Source organism: Schistocerca gregaria, chromosome 4 (assembly GCF_023897955.1).
Source record: "Schistocerca gregaria isolate iqSchGreg1 chromosome 4, iqSchGreg1.2, whole genome shotgun sequence".
NCBI classification, from domain to species: domain Eukaryota; kingdom Metazoa; phylum Arthropoda; class Insecta; order Orthoptera; family Acrididae; genus Schistocerca; species Schistocerca gregaria.
The window spans coordinates 652634560-652654141 of NC_064923.1; the positions used below are offsets into that span (position 1 = coordinate 652634560).

General features: G+C 44.7%; 1 protein-coding gene and 1 pseudogene across 1 annotated transcript in view; one reads left to right on the forward strand and one right to left on the reverse strand.

Annotated features, from left to right (window-relative positions):
* Positions 1-19582, reverse strand: part of LOC126267391 (papilin) — a 1111154-nt gene that overhangs the window by 901271 nt on the left and 190301 nt on the right. The window lies entirely within an intron of this gene.
* Positions 16260-16377, forward strand: LOC126268283 (5S ribosomal RNA; annotated as a pseudogene).

Here is a 19582-nt window from a genome sequence, read left to right on the forward strand (position 1 = left end):
ATTATGTGAAAAATTTTAAATTACACTGTTTTCATATTGTTGGGACTGAAAGGGTTCCTTGGCTGCCTTTCTCGGTTCCCTGATTTGTCAGCCATAGAATACGCCTAGGATGCGATGAGAAGACGCATGATTTCACACCAGCCTCCAGTTAGTGATTGTGAACTGGTGCGCTATGTGTTCCAGGCATGAAAAAAAATTCCTCAAGATGACGTTCAGAGTCTATTGCTTGCATAAGAGTACCCTTGGAGATCAGACTGCATATTGATCTTGATAATGCACATCAGTTCCGTATGAAATGAACGTTTAATCATTTAATAGCTTTTTTTGTAATAAACATCTTCTTATAGTTTGATAAATATCTGACTAGAAATTCATGATGTAATTCGTTTCATTTTCGTCAGTGTATAAATGGTATGCACACGGGACAACACAATGGCTCGCCGGCAGAAGTGATGATCGGAAAACCGACTGTTTTTTTTCAGTCGTATTCTTCACTAGAATGAAATAATCGAATGAAAATAGTCTCTGGAGCCACGTCACCTTTATGAATGTTTTTCATTCCCTCATCAGGTTTTAATGATTTCACTTAAATACTTTTTCATCCATTTCGGTTACAAATAACTTATCTTATTTCAAGGAAAGCTGAATAAAAAGTATACTTCTAAAATGAAGCATTTTCAGAATTTATGTATTTATTTACTTAACACGAATTTTTCGTATTTCTGGTATTAAGTATGGATTTTTGGGTACTATTTTCAAGTTAATAACTGGCATCACACAATGAATTTATGTTTAAATAATGAACAAAGTTTTTCTTTAAATTTATTGAAGTTCTGTCTCTCTCCCCGACTATTTTGTATCCATCCCTGATAGTGTTCTGTAAGTAAACGTTCAGGTAATGTGAATAGACAGTATACAAGATACAGTTTTCTAAATATCTGATGACTTAATCACTTTTTTAAGCATAAACCGTAACTTGTCGGATATATATTTTGTACGACAAGTATTTGTGATTATTCGTTAACTTTCTTTGAATTTCTTTAATTAACGTTATTTCAGAATATGAACCATCCTTGCAGATACCGTATACCGCATGGAATTGACCTTGAGGGCCACTTTTTATCCAGTCATAGGATTTCTTCCATTTCCACGTCACTGAGCGTTTGAGCAATCTGTTGCAGATACAAAGTTCACAATTAAGTAAACGCCTGTGCATAAAAAATGGCTCTGAACACTATGGGACTTAACATCTGTGGTCATCAGTCCCCTAGAACTTAGAACTACTTAAACCTAACTAACCTACGGAAATCACACACATCCATGCCCGAGGCAGGATTCGAACCTGCGACCGTAGCGGTCACTCGGTTCCAGACTGTAGTGCCTAGAACCGCACGGCCACACTGACCGGCTGCCTTTACATAAACACGGATGAAAAACTGAACTGAAGCGTGCTTATTGGTACTTAATAAAAAGCAAATATCTAAACGGCAATAACAGTGATGACAAAGGACCATATCAGAGTGCAGTCAACAGTAATGATTTACGAATGCCAAACCTACAACTGACTGTGCCGACTGTTTCCAAGTTGGTTGTTCGCCCAGACTGATTTTTGTTCGCATGGACTGATTGCATTAGAAAGAAATGAATGCACATTATAACCGATAAGTAAAACTACAACCAACTGGATCGATTGTCTTCATTTGGTTCCTCGCATCACCAGTCAGCCTTTATTCAACTCAAACTAGTCCAGACTAAGGCCGGAAACAGCTGCAATTTAGACAACTAGCTGCGGTACTGTCAAACGGCATACGGCGGGGCATAAAAACGGGCAGCAGATATACCGGCTTGTTAACCTGACGTCACAGCAAGTGACATCATTGGGCGGATGAGGGTGACGCCATTCCATAGCTCTTTATGGCCGTACGGTGACCCACATTTGCTAAGTTCAGCTGTACAAAAAATCTTTAAGAGGGCAAGTCCTGACCTTAAGTTTAAGAGACGAGGCCGGCCGGCCGGCCGGCCGGCGCACATGCTGTGTCTGCAGGGTTCTGGCCTGAAACAGTCTCTAGACGGACTACGCTGAGCCGTCCTGGGGTAGACTTGTTTTGCGAGCTTTTGCAACAGGAAGCCCGCCGTCTGTGACAGATGGGCGCATAAGCGTTCCTCTGAAGCGAACAGCGACGTTTGTTGACACATGACGGTGCGGGAAGCTGTTTCTTCTGAATAGCCAAAGACGCCTCCGCTGTTTAAATCTCTACTTTGTGCTTTCACTAATAAGTGTGGCCTTTGCGACGTCTCAACTGAGAGAGGCAGTTTTTTTTCTGCACGACGATGACTTTCCACTTGTCACTTCCTGCGCATAACAGTTTGTTGTGAAGAATGAATCTATTGCAGTGTGTGCTGTTTTGAAAGTTCCTGACAGTTTAACGATGTGTACCGGACTGGGTCTCGAAGCAAGAAACTTGCCTTTCGCGGGCTCTTATCGTCCGATCTATCGAGGCGCTACTCGCGAACCGTCCGGACGGCTGTAGTGCACCAATACCTCTCTCCTCCTTTACAACCTTCTCAGAAGCTCTCTTGCATAATTGGAAGGAAGGAAACAGCTTAGCCATTGTCTAGGGGATATTTTCCGGGATCGATATCGCTTTGATTCCCTGTCGAACACACAAATCTTTTTATCTCTTAGGAAATTTGGAAATAATACACATTCCTTTGAAGAGTGGTTCATTCTAGTAACAATAACCTCTGCTGTGGCTAAGGCATTTCTCTGCAATGTCCATTCTTCTCCGAGTTATTGAAAAACTGATAGTGATACAAGCCATACCCTTATCAACAGCAGCGCATTCATGTGAACAGTATACACAGTTTTTAAGAAAACTTCTACAGTTACTCATTTGGATGTTTTCAATATTCAACTCTACTCGTTTTCATTCTGCTGAAACTATTGCCCCGATATGACAGTCAATGGTACAAGAATTTAAATTCTGTGGTTCATCAATGAAGTTTCGAAATACTGTTACGTGAGGTACTTTCATTCACGGAATAACTGGTGTGATTTCACACCGTGGTGGATCTCATCACTATTTCTTTTTTATTGGTCTTTGCCACATATCTTCACTGGATCGGCACGTTACTCTGCATTTTGCAGTGTATTTAGTGATATAGGGTGGCTGGATGCCCTTCCTGTCGCCCACCTTATAGGGTGGCTGCACTGCTGTACTCCGGTTATGTCGTTATGGTGGGGGAAAGCGATCTTTCAGCTCTAGAGTTACCCTCTCCACGTGACGACGAAGCGAAGACAGGGAGTTAAATTCTCCCTCCGTGACTGTATGGGCAACGCACAAAATTTGAACGTAAACAACATTTCGTAACAGCTACCGCCATATTGGGATCTTTGATGAAAGTTATATAAGGTTATCAAATAATGGTTCTGATATCACTGTTTGATAGTCCATCCTTTCAACAATGTGCTGGTGGCTTCAGAACTTCTCGCAGCATTGATTTTCTGGGAGACATTTGCATACTAAGTTTATGTGCTTACTCAGTATACAGGGCGATTCCCTGATCATTCTGTGAATCCGGGGTAAGGGACCCTCGTCCGGAAACGGCCGAATCGAAAGGCACAAGGTAAAATCTACTCAAGTGCCTCCTTAGCCTCGCATAGCGCTAAATCAAAAGGCCACAACTTTCGAACCCTGATCGTGACGGTCAGAATTCCCGCTGAATACTCCTCAATATCCTGAAATACACTGAAGAGCCAAAGACACTCTTACACCTGCCTAGTATCATGTAGGGCCCCCACGAGCATGCGGAAGTGCCGCAACACGGCGTGGCATGGACTCGACTGAAGTCTGAAGTAGTGCTGGAGGGAACTGACACACGAGCTCTCAATAAATTCGTAAGAGTACGAGGGAGAGGGGGGGGGGGGGAGATCTCTTCTGAACAGCACGTTACAAGGCATCCCAGATTTGCTCAATAATGATCACGTCTGGGGAGTTGTTGCCCAGTGGAAGTCTTTAATCTCAGAAGACAGTTCGTGGAGCCATTCTATAGCAATTCTGTAGCATTGTCCTGCTGAAGTTGCCCAAGTCCGCAATGGAGATGAATTGATGCAGGCGATCAGACAGGATGCTTACGTACATGTCACATATCAGAGTCGTATCTAGACGTATCAGGGGTCCCACAGCATTCCAACTGCACACGCTCCACACCGTTACAGAGCCTCCAGCAGCTTGAACAGTCTCCTGCTGACATGCAGGATCCATGGATTCATGAGGTTTTCTCCATATCCGTACACGTACAACCGCTCGATACAATTTAAAACGAGACTCGTCCTACCAGACAACTTGTTACCAGTCATCAACACTCCAAATTCGGTGTTGAGGGCCCAGGCGAGGCGTAAAGCTTTGTGTCCCGCAGTCAGCAAGGGTACACGAGTGGGCCCCTCGGCTCCCATATTGATGATGTTTCGTTGAATGGTTCGCACGTTGACACTTGTTGATGGCCCAGCATCGAAATCTGCAGCAATTTGCGGAAGGGTTGCACTTCTGTCACGCTGAACGATTGTCTTCAGTCGTCGTTGGTCCTGTTCTTGCAGGATCTCTTTCCGGTCGCAGCGATGTCTGAGATTTGATGTTTTACCTGATTCCCGCTATTCACGGTACATTCGTGAAGTGGTCATACGGGAAAATCTCCACTTCATCGCTAGCTCGGAGATACTGTGTCCCATCTCTCGTTCACAGACTATAATACCGCGTTCAAACTTTCTTAAATCTTGATAACGTGCCGTTGTAGCAGCAGTAACCGATCTAACGACTGCGCCAGATACTTGTTGTCTTATATAGGCATTGCCGACGGCAGCTCCGTATTCTGCCTGTTTACTTACCTCCGTATTTGAATACATATCCCTATACCAGTTTCTTTGGCGCTTCAGTGTAATTTCCCCTGTTGATGGACTAATGGCGGCGGACGTAACTTGATGTCAGAGATACCAAAAATACTAAGTCTGTTGTACAGTAGTAATGAACTCAATTTACCAGCAGAAGTTTTACAAGTTGCTACATCACAACAGTCGTTGAAAATAGCTTTCCCCAGTGTCAATACAGGTATGGCATCGTAGCACGTAGTTCTGTCCTACCCGTCCGAATACCTCCGTTGTCGTCTGAACAGTGTCGGAGGCAGCGAGAATTCGTAGCAGGCTATCCTCTATAGTGTAGACAGGCGTCTTGCATACTTTTGGTCTGGGCCCACAAGAACAAATCAAGTGGGGTGAGATCAGGTGAACGTGCTCTCCAGGAAAAGGGACTTACTCTGCCTATCCACTTGTGAGGGAATGTCTGATACACGTGTTCGCGCCCAAAGTAAGATATTGGGCTCCCACATCTTGGAAGCACATCCCATCCGTTGACGAATAGCGGTAGCAATGTTCCAGCAATCTTAGCAACAGCAGTGGCGATACATGAACTACACCGTCAAAAGCATGAGAATGATTTTCACTTATAATTTTGAATTCGGTCATTTCCGCGGCAGGGCCCTCTACTTCAAATTGGTATATTTACCCTTCTCTGTTGTCCCTGAAGGTTTGTAACATCATCGAGGAATCACGCTATACATACAGTCGACTGATGATTGTGGCCACCTCGTGACGGCTGGGTGTTGCGTGTTGTCCTTAGGTTACTTAGATTTAAGTAGTTCTAAGTTCTAGGGGACTGATGACCGTAGATGTTAAGTCTGATAGTGCTCAGAGCCATTTGAACCATTTGATTGTGGCCATTAGATTTGTAAATTCGCTAGCTGTTAGGAACTGTACTGGTAATTTACTTGTATTGATTTATAATTCGTTCTGTGTTTGTATGGGCTGGTCGTTATGGCTGCTTTTGCCTTGCCAATGTGAGCGTGAATCGCCCTGGGAAAGTCTACGATCTACATGCTGCGGAAGACACGACGTTGCTCGCGGCTCGGTTGGGGGCTGCAGCGGTAGTGGGATAAGTGCGTGAGCGACCGGTGCGGTGCGTTACGCACGTGCACGTGACCTGGGGAGTAATTGCTTAATGTCGCGTCCACGTCCTCCGCAGATGCTGGGCGCACCTCCACGTCCACGCCAGCCGCTGCAATTACTGCCACCGCTTACAGCTTACGGCGCCTCGCGGTCCCCTCTCTGTGGCCGTCGAAAAAGTGGAGGCGTGAGACGTTGAAAGGAACACAGACAAGCTGTGTGCCGAAGAATTTGATAGCTCGCTATTTACAATACAAGCATTTCACCGACAGGGGCCTATTAGAGTCATTACACCGAGATCGGCTGTGTTCCCACGATACGATAGATTTTTTTGCACTGAACGATAATGGCTTTTGGTTAACCTTCTACTGAAGCGAGCCTGCTAATGCTCTGCTCATAAGACCATACGTTAGGGCCGATGATTGCCCTGCTTACATTAGTGTGCTAGCAGATATAGTGAGGAGTCGCACTAGTGTAGAGATTATGTATACATCGAGGTGACAAAATTCATGGGACAGATATACAGGGTGTTACACAAAAGGTACGGCCAAACTTTCACGTAACATTCCTCACACACAAATAAAGCAAAGATGTTATGTGGACATGTGTCCGGAAACGCTTAATTTCCATGTTAGAGCTCATTTTAGTTTCGTCAGTATGTACTGTACTTCCTCGATTCACCGCCAGTTGGCCTAATTGAAGGAAGGTAATGTTGACTTCGGTGCTTGTGTTGATATGCGAATGGTTCATCCAACAATGTGTCAATCCTCATTTCAGTGCATATGTTCTCTTTACGGATGAGGCTTCATTCCAACATGATCAAATTGTAAATTTTTGCTGTCAACATGTGTGGGCTGCCGCAATTGTGGAATCACGTCAACACAGATTTTCTGTGAACGTTTGGCCAGGCATTGTTGGTGGTGTCTTGATTGGGCCCCATGTCCTTCCACCTACGTTCAATGGAGCACGTTATCATGATTTCATACGGGATACTCTACCTGTGCTGCTAGAACATGTGCCTTTACAAGTACGACACAACATGTTGTAAATGCACGATGGAGCTCTTGCACATTTCAGTCGAAGTGTTCGTACGCTTCTCAACAACAGATTTGGTGACCGATGGATTTGGTAGAGGTGGACCAATTCCATGGCCTCCATGCTCTCCTAACCTCAACCCTCTTGACTTTCATTTATGGGGGCATTTGAAAGCTCTTGTCTAAACAACCCCGGTACCAAATGTAGAGACTCGTCATGCTCGTATTGTGGACGGCCGTGATACAATACGCCATTCTCCAGGACTGCATCAGCGCATCAGGGATAGCATGCGACGGAGGGTGGATGCATGTATCCTCGCTAACGGAGGACATTTTGAACATTTCCTGTAACAAAGTGTTTGAAGCCACTTCTGTTGCTGTGTGTTTCCATTCCATGATTAATGTTATTTTAAGAGAAGTAATAAAATGAGCTCTAACATGGAAATTAAGCGTTTCCGGACACATGTCCACATAACATATTTTCTTTCTTTGTGTGTGAGGAATGTTTCCTGAAAGTATGGCCATATCTTTTTGTAACACCCTGCATGCACGCACATAAATGGCGGTAGTATCGCATACAAAGGTATAAAATGGCAGTGCACTGGCGGAACCGTCATTTGTACTCAGGTGATTCATACTGAAAGGTTTCCGATGTCATTACGGTCGCACGACGAGTATTAACGGGACTTGAGCGCGGAATGGTAGTTGGAGCTAGACGCACGGGACTTCCGTTCCGGAAATTGTTAGGGATTTCAAATTCCGAGATCCACAGAGCGTTAAGAGTGTGCCGAGAATATCACATTTCAGGCATTATCTGTCACTACAAGCAACACAGTGGCCGGCGACTTTCATTTAACGAGCGAGAGCAGCAGCACTTGCGTCGAGTTGTCAGTGCTAACATATGCGCAACACAGCGCGATATAGCCCCAGAAATCTATAGGGGACATGTAACGAACGTATCCGTTAATGGGCTATGGCAGCAGACGACACACGTGAGTGCCTTTGCGAACAGCACGACACCGCCTGCAGCGCCTCTCGTGGGCTCGACACGATATCAGTTGGAACCTAGACGACTGGAAACCCGTGGTCTGACCAGACGAGTCCCGACTTCAGTTGGTAAGAGCTGATGGAAGGGTTTGAGTGTGGCGCAGACCCCACAGAGCTTTGGACCCAACTTGTCAACAATGCACTGTGTAAGTTCGTGATGGCTTCATAATGGCGTGGGCTACGTTTACGTGGAATACACTGAGTCCTCTGGTCCAAGTGAACGGATCATTGACTAGAAACGGTTATGCTTGGCTACTTGGAGACTTTTGCAGCCATTCATGGACTTCATGGTTCCAAACAACGATGCCATGTCACCGGGCCATAATTGTTCGCGACTGGTTTGAAGTGCATTCCGTACAATTCTAGCGAATGATTTATCCAATCAGATCGCCCGACATGAATTCCATTGATCATTATCGGACATAATCGAGAGGTCAGTTCGTGTACCACATCCTGCAGTGGCAACACCTCCGCAATTATGGACAGCTATAGAGCCAGTACGGCTCAAATTTCTGCAGGGACTTTCAACCACTTGTTGAGTCCATGTCATGTCGACTCGCTGCACTATCCTGAGCAAAAGGTGGTCAGACATGATATTTGGAGGTATCCCACGACATTTGTCACTTCAGTGTACAAGAACTACATTTCCTTAATTTCTGCTACAGTTTCCTACTATAGATATATACCTAGTTTATAATTTGTACCTTACAAAACCTTGGCCTTTTCAGTGCATTGCGTCACTGATTCGCGAACGCGTACGCAGCAAGCAGATAACATTGTTATTAAATTGGAGCAGAGTATTGGATATTCTCAGAATAAAATGTTTATAGGCCATAAGGAATGACTGGTAATATACAACATACACGAGAACAAAGAGGGAATCGAAGACCAACAGACAAGTGTTCGGATTAAAACGGATGTAAGGCAGGGATGCTTCCTTCCGCTCCTACTGTTCAACATGTACATCGAAGAAGCAATGTCGGAAATAAAAGAAAAGTTCAGAAGTGGGATTAAAATTCAGTGTGAAAGTATATCAATGACAATATTCGCTGGTGGCATTTCTGTCCTCAGTGCAACTCCGGAAGAATTACGGAACGTGTTGAATGGAATGTACGGAGCACAGAGCATGGACTGAGAGTTAACCAAATAAATGCGACAGTACTGATGAGTAGCATAAACGAGATTACTGAAAAGCTTGAATCGAAACTGAGGACCGCGAAGTAGACGAAATGAAGCATTTTTGCTATACGGAAAGCAAAACAAACGCATAACGCTCGAAGATAGGAAGAAGCACACTAGCACTTAGAGAGCATTCCTCGCTAAAGTAAGTCTACATAGAACTCAACCTAAGAAAGGAATTTCAGAGAGTGTGCATCTGCAGCACAGTTATGAGTGAAAGTGAATCATGGACGTAATATTTTCTATGCACCTTTACATGCTCACTGTGCGCTCAGACCTGAAGAATGTGACGTGTCACAATAGACGGGCATTCTAGAAACTCGGCGCAACACATCTGTGCAAAGTTTCACCGGATTTTAGCTACTGTTTTAATACTGCGATCCATCGGAAGTTGAAAAAAATAGTCCTGATGGTATCATTCGCTTGTTGCTAATATTGCTGTTCTTCGAAGTACGGAACTATGACGATAGATTTTTCCGTGAGCGAAACAGGAGATAAACTGCGCTGCCAGTGCTTTTTGTGAACAACATTACTGCCTAGCACTGATAGGGCAGCGAATCTGAGACTGCCGACTTACGACGCTGAAGGTACATTTAATGAAGATGTTCGATATTAACGCAACTCTTTTTATTTCTGTTGTCGAGTTTCCAAAACAAATCCGCGCGCCGGAGGAGAGATAAGTATGGCGCAATTTATGAGTAGTAAACGCGGAACTGAAACCCGACGCGAATGCGCACCCATCCAGAAATAATTTTCCCGACGAACCGCGCGCAAAAAAAAGCGATGCTCTGAATGAGTGCGAGCTATTAACATTCCTCGCCGGATAATGAGCTCCGTTGCAGAAACGCTCGCCGCCGCCGCCGCAAACTTCGTTATCGATGCGTCCGCTTCTTGCCAGCGCAGCCGGCTCTGCTCAAGGAAGGCTGCGGGAAAAAAACGAAAAGGCAAGGCAGGCGGCAGCAGGAAAAAGATCGATGTGTGTGGCTGTCCCGCCAGTCAGGCAGGCGCCGTGTGAAACTACATTCCGGAACGGCTTAATTGCCGCTTCGTATGACGGAGCACTAGCGAGCTGACGGCCATCCGGAAGTTTGGCCAGCGGCGTTAAATGTCTGCCTTTCCTGGAGGCCGGGAGATGAGCCGTCGGCACCGGCAACATTTATGTCCAACCAGTGCTAACGTGTTTTGCGTCCTATCAAGTAGGCGCATCAACAGACATCGAACGAATTTAAAGACGCGTGCTAGGATCGCAACAGAGCGGTGTCGCCCATACGAAAGTGTAGCAGAAATCGGAATCCATGGAAAAGAGACGACGTAAGTCTTACAAACCTTCTCGGGAGTCTGAAGAAGATTGTGTGACTATTATTTTTAACCATCAAATCTCTTGCGTAGGGACCATCAGAAATGAGATATTAGGCACATATGGAGGCATAAAGATAGTCATTTTTCTCTCCTTCAATGAAGGAATGGAATATGAAAGAATGTTGGTACTCCGTACGACCGGCCTCTATAGACGTGCGCGATAGCACGACACTTCCGGGATTCGGGGAGGAGCCTCGATCGAATCCGCCTGGCAGAATAACGATGAGGGCCGGCCAGCGTAGATGTGGGTTTTAGGCGGTTCCCATATCCCACCATGTGAATACCGGGCTGCTACCCAAGTGCTGCATCAGACACACGATTCGTTAGCATTTCGGAAACTACACAACTGGCCATTAAAATTGCTACACCAAGAAGAAATGCAGATGATAAACGGGTATTCATTGGACAAATATATTATACTAGAACTGACATGTGATTACATTTTCACGCACTTTGGGTGCGTAGATCCTCAGAAATCAGTACGCAGAACAACCACCTCTGGCCGTAATAACGGCCTTGATTCGCCTAGGCATTGAGTCAAACAGAGCTTGGATGGCGTGTACACGTACAGATGCCCAAGCAGCTTCAACGCGATACCACAGTTCATCAAGAGTAGTGACTGGCGTATTGTGCCGAGCCAGTTGCTCGTCCACCATTGACCAGACACTTTCAGTTGGTGAGAGATCTGGAGAATGTGTTGGCCAGGGCAGCAGTCGAACATTTTCTGTATCCAGAAAGGCCCGTACGGGACCTGCAACATGCGGTCGTGCATTATCCTGTTGAAATGTAGCGTTTCGCAGGGATCGAATGAAGGGTACAGCCACGGGTCGTAACACATCTGCAATGCAACGTTCACTGTACAAAGTGCCGTCAATGTGAACAAGAGGCGACCGAGACGTGTTACCAATGGCACCCATACCATCACGCCGGGTGATACGCCAGTATGGCGATGACGAATACACGCTTCCAATGCGCGTTCACCACTATGTCGCAAACACGGGTCCGACCATCACGATGCTGTAAACAGAACCTGGATTCATCCGAAAAAATGACGTTATGCCATTCGTGCGCGCAGGTTCTTCGTTGAGTACACCATCGCAGGCGCTCCTGTCTGTGATGCAGCGTCAAGGGTAACCGCAGCCACGGTCTCTGAGCTGATAGTCCATGCTGCTGCAAACGTCATCGAACTGTTCGTGCAGATGATTGTTGTCTTGCAAACGTCCCCATCTGTTGACTCAGGAATCGAAACGTGGCTGCACGATCCGTTACAGCCATGCGGATAAGATGCCTGTCATCTCAACTGCTAGTGATACGAGGCCGTTGGGATCGAGCACGGCGTTCCGTATTACCCTCCTGAACCCACCGATTCCATATTCTGCTAACAGTCATTGGATCTCGACCAAGGCGAGCAGCAATGTCTCGATACGATAAACCGCAATCGCGATAGGCTACGATCCGACGTTTATGAAAGTCGGAAACGTGATGGTACACATTTCTCATCATTACATGAGGCATCGCAACGACGTTTCACCAGGCAACGCCGGTCAAGTGCTGTTTGTGTATAAGAAATCGGTTGGAAACTTTCCTCATGTCACCTTGTGTGAATGCTGTAAAAAGCTAATCATTTTCATATCACAGCATCTTCTTCCTGTCGGTTAAATTTCGCGTCTGTGGCACGTCGTCTTCGTGGTGTAGCAATTTTAATGGCCAGTGGTGTATGTCAGAAGCGATAGCAATGGACGCAGACAGATGGGGTACACTAGCTTCGTCCCGGGCATCCGGCAACCCTCTGCACCAACACTACTGAATCCGCAATAACATGACGACCCCGCGAAGATACTTGTTAGAAATTGAGAGACATTGGTACGTTGTTCCCTCCGCCTTGCGTGGTACAGTGGGTTCCAGAAGGAGAGCTTTTGTAAAGTTTGGAAGGTAGGAGACGAGATACTGGCAGAAGTACAGCTGTGAGGACGGGGCGTGAGTCGTGCTTGGGTAGATCAGTTGGCAGAGCACTTGCCAGCGAAAGGCAAAGGTCCCGAGTTCGAGTCTCGGTCCGGCACACTGTTTTAATCTGCCATGAAATTTCTGACGTTGTCTCTCTATTTCTAACGAGGCAGTGACTTCTGTCTGCCAGAAAGTCGTCAGCCCAGTCACGGACCTGACCGGACGTTCCGCTGTACCGTATTTTGTTTACTATCCCACGGTGTCGTACAGTATCATAGGCTATCGGGTAGCCAAGAAATAAGTCATCAATCTACAGCCGCTATCTACAGACTTGTGCAGAATATACAACAAAGAAATCAACTTATGATGTAAGACGTGTGTGGTGTAATATCTGATAGATTTGCAGTTGAATATGACGTTTCTCAGTACACAATACTGATACTGAATAAATAAATTACTGTTCAAAAATACAATATCTCACTATACGTGGCTCACAGTGGGATACTAAATGCTACACAAAACAGCATCAACGTTATTTCAGTAATTTTTCGAAGTATTTAAGGATGCAGGCCTTGCTCTATTGTTTAATAAAATGTACTAAAATAAAAAGTAGTATTCCTTGGGAAATATTGCATGGTAAAAAATTTTATCTTATTTTGAGCGATGAGATGGTGGGTCCACACAGAATACAGCATGGTGTCCCTAAAGGGCTAGTCCTCAGCTCATTAGTATATATTACATTTACTGCCGAAACTAAATTTTCTCTACCGCCAATTGTAAAATTATTACCATATAATTGACTTCTCGAAGTTGGGGTTCACAGTCACGTAAAATTTTATAAACGACATGATGGTCACCTTTTGAGTGGAAAATTATTTGTTTGTACAACCGATTATTGCAATTTCGGACCTTGAGGCCACTGTAAACTTGAAATAGTTGAGCTTTAGCACATGTCAAAACCTAAAAATCATCTGACATGTATCCATGTCATCGTCACGTCAATCAAGTACGATGACATGTCAGATGATTGCATCCATAAGCTGCGTCTTTCATTAAAGACCCAACTTAACGTATGTGACGATGACATGCAAATATGTCTCGTGGTTTTTAGATTCTGAGATGTACTAACTCACGATTATTTCCACTTGATAATGGCCACACAGGCGAAATTGTAATAGTGGTTTATACAAGCAAATAATGTTACTGTCAAAAGGCAATCATGGTGTCATATAGAAAATATTACAATACGTAGATGAAATATGTCTCTAATACAAGACTTCATCTCTCAGGATATCATCCGTACTCTAGATAGTTTGCTACATTATCTAACGTTTGGATGATACAAATAGGGCTGGAAATGTCACCTGGCATGTGACAGTGTTGCTTACTGGCAAACATGTACAGCACCTTTCTCCGCAGATGAAGTTGGAAGACAGTATGATATCGATTGCACCATTCTTGAGACTAATTTACGACTCACGATTAACGTGGTATGCCCACATCACGCACCTGCATCCTTCCCAAAGCCTCTTGTTTTGCTGAAGCAGTTTGCGTATGCAGGACTTATGACATGATGTGAAAATTTGTATTCACTCTGAATAACGATCTCCCAGTATTACAAGAAATTCTAAATTTATAGTACATCAACACTAAGTATGGAGTAAAAATCAGAAACTGTATTTATTTCGCATATTCTTCTCGCTTCCATTCATAACCCGCATCAGCAACTAAATCGTGGCAGTGAAATTTGCTCCCACTATTAGAAATCGAACTGGTTACGACCGGATTTCCATTGCGTCATCGCGACTTACCGCTCTAGACAGCGGATGCGAGGAACTTTGGAGAACATTGCACTCTTAAATACCAAATTGATGGAGTACATTATACGGACACAGTTGGATGCGATTATCCCCGGTCAAGGAGCTGAAGATGGAAACGGCTTATTTTCAACCAGTACACACTATATTTTTCTAACATAAATTATTCGTCGGATAAGCAAATACACGCTGTCGTCAGGTACTCATTCTTGAGATACTAGCTTTAGTTATTAGCGGCCTAAGATTTGACTACAACATTGCCTCAATTAGTTCCTCGTCGCCATCTGATTTGTCTCCTTTCTATTGTTCACAAACTGTAAATGTACCCCTTCTTCACCAATGCTTACAGTTTTCCAAAGGTTAGTGTAGGTTGAGCGTGATCGCACAATCGTATGTGTTCTTTTCATTGTTCCTAAGCCACACCCGTGCCCGAGGCAGGACACATGTCCTGAACATACACTTCACGAGGCAACGATGTTGTTCCGAAAATCCTGAGGCCTGTGAAACAGTAGATGCCTTTAAAAGGCAGCAGAAATTTCAATTTAGTTGTTGAGGAAACGATAGAACGATTGCTTACACACTCTTGAGAAATCGATTCCTGTTACCACCTACAACGCTTATGTGAGAGACGGTTTCTTGATCAGCAGAATCATAGCTCACATTTATCTTTAGAATGCTATTCTAATGTGAAACTTCGTCCTGTGGAAGGCAAATGTTCAGCGCAGAACATCAATGAAACACATCCTGATGAAAGAAATTTCCCAGCGAACATTTGTGTACTTATTTTACACGATACCATTCGAAAACATATAGGAACTAGTCACTTCGCCAAAATGCATCTCGGATTTCTGAATATCTTAAGCTGGCTTAATGCAGTTACATATAAGTCTTTCTAGTGTCTACTGCACTCAGAATGCTTCAGCTGCCTTTTGTTGGATAACAAATTTGTCACTCTGATCTACGAGTTACATATTAATATCAGAACTGAATAGTTAACTAATTAGCAGGAAAGTGCTACATTTTTATTTTCTGTGAACATTGTAACTCTATGTCTCTCGTTTTATACAAGTAGTGATCAGTTTCTGCACCGGGATGTTATTTTGCGCAGATGTGAGTGAATAAAGATTTTATGATAGAGTAATTACCGGTAGACACCCGTCTCATCTACAAAAAAAAACTGGACTCACTCTCACAAAAATATTAGGTCATTATCATTAACATATTATGCTGCGGTGAGCCATGCCGCCCGCAGATTGGCTTAGTGTGTAGCCCAACCAGCAGCAACATTTCTTTATTTAGTATTTATCGTTTCTGAAGTGTTCTTGGCATTTTTAATATTTGTATATTAATGAATATTTGATGTTTCTATAAATACCAGCAGTCTGGAATATTCCATGTTTCTAAAAGTAGCTGTATTCTCCGTCCAGGAGTTCAGTTGTGTTCTTGCTGTACGTTAGCGTCACTAATAAACTTGCTTTCAGTTATAAGTGTTGTACATCAGTAACGACGCTTCTTCTGGATTTGGACTTCAGTGTGGTTACGACGTGACAATATTTCTAGACCTAAGGTGCTGCTTTCTGTCTATTAAGAGGTTCTCATTCCAATCAGTATCTTGGGCAGATCTCCACTCTTACGTATTTCATTTAGAAGTCATTAAACTAAACTCCAACCAAACAGTCCATGAAGGTCCAACAGCACCGACCGGCCGCCGTGTCAATCTCAGCCACAAGCGTCACTGAATGCGGATATGGATTTAGTAGTCATATTAAATGAAAATAAACATAAAGGAAACAAAAATTACATGTTGCGTTGAAAAGGACAAAAAAGGTTAAATGGAAATAAATTTGATATGCGCAAGACTTTAAGTAGGTAGGAAGTAGAATTGCCAACGGCCTTGCCGCAGTGGTAACACCAGTTCCTGTCAGATCACCGAAGTTAAGCGCTGTCGGACTGGGCTAGCACTTGGATGGGTGACCATCCGGTCTGCCGAGCGCTGTAGGCTAGCCCTTGTGAGTCAAACTGAGGAGCTTCTTTACTGAGAAGTAGCGGCTCCGGTCTCGTAAACTGACATATGGCAGGGAGAACGGTGTGCCGACCACATGCCCCTCTATCTCCGCAATCCAGTGTCGCCTGTGATCTAAGGATGACACGGCGGCCGGTCGGTACCGTTGCAGCTTTCAAGGCCTATTCGAGGACCGTTTAGTTTAGGAAGTAGAATGGAAAACAACAGGAGATGAAGCAAAAAGATTAGGTCGAGAGTAGCAATGGCAAGATTATAATTATGTAAGGAGAGAAGGATTTACTACTACAGTATGGAAATTGTGTAAAGTAAAAGGTTGCTAAATTAGCTCTGAGCGCTATGGGACTTAACAGCGGAGGTCATCAGTTCCCTAGAACTTAGAACTACTTAAACCTAACTAACCTTAGGACATCACACACATCCATGCCCGAGGCAGGATTCGAACCTGCGACCGTAGCGGTCGCGCGGTTCCAGACTGTAGCGCCTAGAACCGTTCGGCCACTCCGGCCGGCGGTTCTAAATTGTTTGTATGGTATATCTAACTGTACGGCACCGCACTTGGGACCGCGAGAAAGGAAACCATGAAGAGAGTGGAGGCTTTTGAAGTGTGAGTATAGCGGGCAGAGAAAATGACAAAATGGGTTAAAAAAAACAACAAACGAAGAGGTGCTGAGAAAAGTGGGGAAAGAAAAGGAAATAGTCGACGAAACTGGCAATAGAGGAAGACACAGCTCCGGCACATACTGAGTGAGAAGGAATTATACAACCTGTTTTAGGAGTATAACGAAAAGTAAAGGAAGGACGAAGAAGGCCGACATCCAAGACGTTTTGTTCATAGGATACAACGACCAAAAGACGTTAGCGATCGACAGCAAAAAGTGGTGACAAGAATCAACTCACACAACAAAAGGATGATGGTGGCGGTATGATACTGAATCTGGAGGCTTTTGAAAGTCTAGATACCTTTGGATAACTTATGCATGGCGTTTAGAATGCCATGTTTGCCCATCGTAACTTGAGCTTCACTTGAAGGATACGCTTTTTCGGTTGTCGGACCATCGCAATTTCAGTTAAAGCACTCTAGAGTACATCCTTAAATGGAGGAATTATATTGGCTGATACGTTAGCAATGTATCGAGAAACCTTGCGTTAAGACTTGGACGGGGGAATCCCTGTGGCGTGCACACTGCAGAGGTCCAGCAGCCCAGGAGTGGCTGAGTCGGCGAGGACAGCGACGCCCCGTGAGTGTGGGGCATGACGGCCGTGAGAGTGGTCTCGGTTTGCAGATAGACGCCTGCCGGTGAGTGGTGGGCACATTCCTCTGTTGTCGGCGGCGTATCACAGAGTGCGACTAGTGTACTGTGGGTACCCGGCGCATCCATGGCGGCTACCATGCTTGCGGAAGAGACGCATCATGGTTCTCTAACCGTGCCTCAATACGTTCCAGACGTCTAACGACGTACTTCCGGATTTACTCTTCATATCATTTTCAAGAAGAAAAATATACCTTTTTCCAGGGAATAGATGTTGTGGCTTTGAGTCTGCAGACGGGTTTGATGTGCCCGTCGTCACTGGTTTTGCCTGTGGACCCCTCTTCATCTCGGAACTCTGTATAGTTCGATGGCTGATTTGGGAAGAGGACCAAACAGCGAGGTCATCGGTCCCATCTGATTAGGGAAGGATGGGGAAGGAAGTCGTCTGTACTAATAACTGCGCCACCTCGTTCTGTACAATCTGCATAATTACTGCGACCTACATCCATTTGAACCTGCCTTCTGTAGCCAAACTTTGGTCAAGCCCTCCCTCCCCCCTCCCCACCCAAACACACACACGTACACACAGACGCTTCCCATCAATACCAAAGATACTACTACTCTATGTGTTTTGAAAGCAATACATGAAGACTTTCCTAGTGGCTTGCCAGGCCTAACGCAAGAAAGGATTTCTTGTTGGGGTTGTCTCCCTTAGCTTTTGGAGTTTCTCCTCCACCACAAGGCAGTGGTTCGCTTCTCATTTAATCCCCAGAAAGGAGGGTTGCCTCATCTTCCAGCTACGTCGTTCCGAAGTCTTCCTTCTCCGCCGTCGCTGCCCTAATGGGTCTTCACCCGTAACCCTGGGCATTAGTTCCGTGTTACACCCCACGGGATTGAGTCCCTGCCTCAACTCAGCCATCCTAGCACTCCGGCCTAATGAAGTGTAGGATGCCCACTCCTGGGACGTGGGCGCGCCTGACAGGAATTACTCCAATGGAGGAATAGGGAAGGGTACCCTACCTCCCTGGAGCCGGGGTAATGATTGTATATGGTGCCACAATAAAATAATAAAACACTTGATTTGGAATAAGGAAGTTTCAGAAAAAGCAAAACTCCTTATATATAGGAATTATTACTTCCCTCTTGTCATCTGTGGTGGAGAAACATGGACAATGACAGAAAGGGGCTGGAACAGACTGCAAGCAGGGGAAATGAAATTCCTCAGAGAAGGTAAGGGAAAAACAAGAATGGACAGAGTAAGGAATGTAGAGATTAGAAAGGACCTTAAACAAGAAAGTATGAGAGAAGAAATTGAAAAAAAGAGATTAAGATGGTATGGGCATGTTAAGAGAATGCATGGGCAGAGACTAACCAAAATTATGGAAGAACTGAAGATGGATGGGAAAAGACCTAGAGGGCGCCGAAGAACACGGTGGAAAATGGGAGTGAGAATATCGGTGGAAAGGAGAGGTGTGAGAGAGGTGTGACCTTGCAGCAAGTGGAGGAAGAAAAATAGTGGGAGGACCGAGTCAAATGGAGAGGACTCGACAGCACCCAGACCCCTCAGTAGCTGGAGCGGGATCCGGATATAGATATATACTACTGCTTTATACCCCAGTCTTTTATATCAACCGATGTCGTCTTTTAATCATTTTTGGTTAATTTGGTTCGCCGTTAGTTTATTACTTATCTGATCTGTTCATCTAATCTCAGCATCCTTCTATAGTACCACATTTCAAAATACAAATACCATCTTAGCAAATTTCTCTTTACAGAAATCCTTTTCTTGTTATAGCCCCTCAGAATAATATACCCTCTATACTTCGGTCGTCATCAATTATTTTTACCGCCCAAATGAAAGGGTTCTCTTACCTTTAGTATCTCATTTTGTAACACAAATCTCTCACAAGGAACCCCTTGAGTGTGACATCGCA